At 37.3% G+C, this 3,954-nt stretch overlaps 1 long non-coding RNA gene across 1 annotated transcript in view; it reads left to right on the forward strand.

The window, feature by feature from the left end:
- LOC144964708 (uncharacterized) overlaps window positions 1-3,485 on the forward strand; it is an 11,808-nt gene extending 8,323 nt beyond the window's left edge. The window contains exon 2 of the long non-coding RNA XR_013643920.1: window positions 224-3,485. This is a non-coding gene — a long non-coding RNA (uncharacterized LOC144964708). The remainder of the gene's footprint in view (window positions 1-223) is intronic.
- The last annotated feature ends 469 nt before the right edge of the window (window positions 3,486-3,954 follow it).

The raw sequence follows: 3,954 nt of genomic DNA on the forward strand, positions 1-3,954 counted from the left end.
AGGGTCGGGACAAGTTGATCATTTTGATTTGGGGTAAGTTGAGCACCCGATCGTATAGCGTACAGTTGTACTTTTAGTCAAAATTTATCATTTGTCGCAACACTTCATTTAATAGAGATTAATTAACACTTGTGTAATGATAAGATAACTCGATTTTTAAGCAAAAAATAATTAGGTATCATGCCACGGGACATCAATCAGTCATCCCTTTTTCTCTTTTCAGAAATGCTAAATTTTGAGAGAAAAACAACTTGGGGTGTTACACGTGACGTCCTTGTGCGTGCTGCAAAACACGTTCTTGAAAACAACTGAAGCAGAGCAGAAGCTACAAAGGATTTCAATGAAATTTCATTGAAATCCTTTGTAGCTACTGCTTTGCTTCGATTGTATGCCACTGGATCTGTTCATCAACAAAATCCAACAATATAGTTTAGAAAAATGGAGAAAGGTCTCGCTGAACATATTGTCCATCTAGCACAAATGTTTCATGGACTCTCTCAAAATAAAAGCTATAGAGCTTTAGCATACGATTTAGGGGCAAGGAATAACATTAAAATGTCCAATACATGGGTGGAAAACTGATTGATTGGTGTTTGGCATTTTCCGACAAACCATCCCTTATAATTCGATCCTCTGAAGCAACATCAATCGCTTGTCCAGAAAACTAACATGTGGGCCACACCACCAGTGCTACTACCTCTAGTCAATATAATTCTGATTATGTATCACCATTTGGAATTCAAACACTGCCAATATCTACCCTGACTACGCCTAAGACACGAAGAGGGCACAAAAGAAGAAGAACAACAATCAAGTACATCAACAAGAGACAGTATTTTTCTCGAAATGGAACACAAGAAGGCAAAGATCCTTTAATCGAAGTCAAAATCGGCAGCAAGGAAATATTTATTCAAACGACATATCTCGCACAAAAACCAAACCTCATCAGAATTTGAGTTGGAAGCTGACGATTACGCATCTGATGATATACAGACAATATAAAAACCTGAATGTGAAGTTATGGAATTAGATTTTCTTGTGGTGAAACAAGGGAGGAAAGTCACGTTTACTCAACTTTATTGCACGTGTAGATGTGATCAACGAAAAGGACGTTGATTATGAAGGGGCTTTCCTTCGTAGAATGCCCAGCAAAAGAAACGAGAAACCAATATTCGTTATTGATGAAGAAGACAGTGCTATCTTCTGAAAAGAAGACATTGTGACACAACTGTTAGTGCCCAATTTTGTTGGTGGATCAGCTCGCCGGAAAAAACAAATGACCTTTCCATGCAACCTCAATATATTGGACATGAAGTAATCCACAGTGAAAAGTGAGTTTCAAAGCCTTCTGTTTTTAATTTTACAGCAATATTTTAGTATTGGTTAAACAGCAGTGGAAGTTCGTTGTAGAATCATGCTTTTATACTCCAATTTTTAAAACCAAATGATTGTTATTATAAAGACGTGACAATGTAACGATTCACACTGTACTTATATTACTTTTGTCCTGTTTTGTTGAACTCTAAGAAATATTCAAAATCGTCGTTTTCAACATCATCATCATTGCCTTTTTTTCACCCTGGGTCAGGCTTCGGAGCAAGTTGATCATTTTGACAAGCTTTTAAAGTCTCCTGTAGTCCATTAAATTTACGAAATGTTGATGCAACACCTTGATATTGTAAAGAAATGGCAAATCTATGAATATATGTATGTTTGATGTTAATACATCAGTTTTTCTTGCTACAAGCGAAAGTCTACACCTTCCTCTGTTTATTATCCTTTACCATAAACAATGGAATTTAATCCAGATTTCAATTTTTGGAAATGTATTCAATTTTCATCTTGTTTATCTCTACATAATATCACTTTGAGTACTTTGAGACGATTGGTCATATTGAAATAGAAATTCAACTCTGAATCCTTACCTCTTTTTTTTTGGGCAACTGGTTCCGCCCAACGTAATGGTGATTTGAGGCGGTGGTACACAAAAATCTTTGTTCAAATGTTAATGTTAAAAAGTTAGCCCTATCTTCTTTCCTTTTCGTCACTCGTGTATATATACTGCATAGTCATTCACTCTTTCGCTGACTAACTCACTTATCCCCATGACGGATGACCGTCGGGGGGACAAGCTGGATGAAGCCTTTACAACACGGTGCCACCACAGACTACTAGGAGTCCTGTATTCTCTATGGGTGCCACACATCTCGGCCATCGGCCTTCTCTGTCAACTCGTACATTATGTATCATGTGATTATAATGAGCATCTTAAAATGCCATCTACCCTCTCCATTATTTGCGCTCCTATTTATGACTGGTCGTCTCAAAATAGTATCTAAAAAACTTGAGCATTTACTTAGCGCAATATCCACTAAAAGTGCCCAGGGTGCAAGTGTTCCCTAATCAACAGCAACACTTTACACGAAGGACGAGATATGATGCCCGTAAATCGATGTTACAAATATTTTTCGACTGAGACAAAGCTGTTAGCTTGGTACTCATTTTATACATACCTGAATACGGTGAGAATATATGAGTAAAGAGTCTTCTCCAAGGACTCAACTTTGGGCCGGTCATAGCGAGGCTCGATTTCGAGACTTAGGGGTCCAAAGGCAAATGTTGCATCACAATACGACAAAGCTGCACATCATACGAATATGTCGGTGTGCGCCTGGTATTTAAAGTTGCATTTTAAACCTAACTCATATAGTCCAGTAGATTTAGGGTTTGACCCGAAAGAAATTGGTACCAAGTTAATTTTATTCTGATAAAACTAGACTATGTTCTGAGCCTCCCATGAAAAATCCACCGAAATCCACCATTGGAAAAAAAAAATTACAGCCGGTTTAAATATAACATCTGTATGAGAATACTTTCCTATTTTACTTTGTTAAAGGGAAATAATCAATAAGAATAATCATTCCTTTTCTTTAACAAAGAAGAAGAGAGGGTAAAATGACATTGAGTAGCCCCTGGATTAATACTTCATTTAATTTGTTTATTTTACATAAAATGTATGCATTTTTATGTTTTGAATTTGGGGGGGGGGGGGCAGGGGGGCGTGGAATTCCGCTAAAGGTGGAAGAATATTGCACAATGTCTTCATCTAAGACATAGCTATTCAATTCCCCTAAATCATTTTTCCCTTCCATGGAAATGTATTTTTTTTTTCTTTTCTTTCGGAATGTTGCCACTTGGTTTGGCCTAGACCCTGCCTGTGGTCTTTGCAGAGAGGGAAATATGTATTAACATTTTTATGAAAAATGACAATTGTTTCCTTTGTAGATCATCTCTCCATTATTGACTATGTAATTTTTAGGTTTTTGATACAATGCTTCTTTTGTTACCCTCTTAGTGTATCCTTTTGTATTCCCACTGTCAGTGTGAGACTTCTATTGGTTTTAGACCAGCTACAAGGATATTGGATGTATATACTGCTCTTTGATCTGCTTTTGATATATGGTGAATTAAACCCTTTTATGTCTTATGTTTTTCTTTTGCACATGCAATGCTAGCTAGATCTAAACATTTTGACTATTTTATCGTCTCCTTACTTCAAAAGTACACAGCACATAGGCTGAAGCACATGCGAGTTAACGTTTCCGAGGCTAAACACGAACTTCACATAGTGTCACAAATTACTAAAATTTCCAATATTGACTCTCCAAATGGCTGTTTGCCTGTTTGATACCTGCTGAAGTTGTGTAGCGGCGGTTTGTTGACAAATTTCTTTTCCCAAAACCCGCAAGTGGGTGCTATCCACAGAGCGTTGACAGTGTTATTAATATTGTTGGATAGATAGAATAAGAAGGAGGAAGCGCCACATCTGTTTGTTTGCGCGTCTTTGAGGATGAATGAATGGGTAAAGATGGATGGAATGGACGAATAGACGGAGGGAGTGAATGAATGGCTTTTGTGCAAGGATTAGAAAAGAGTGGACAATAGAAGAGGGAT

Source organism: Berghia stephanieae, chromosome 2, assembly GCF_034508935.2.
Source record: "Berghia stephanieae isolate SIO BIC M18660-M18661 chromosome 2, UCSD_Bste_1.3, whole genome shotgun sequence".
Lineage (NCBI taxonomy): Eukaryota > Metazoa > Mollusca > Gastropoda > Nudibranchia > Aeolidiidae > Berghia > Berghia stephanieae.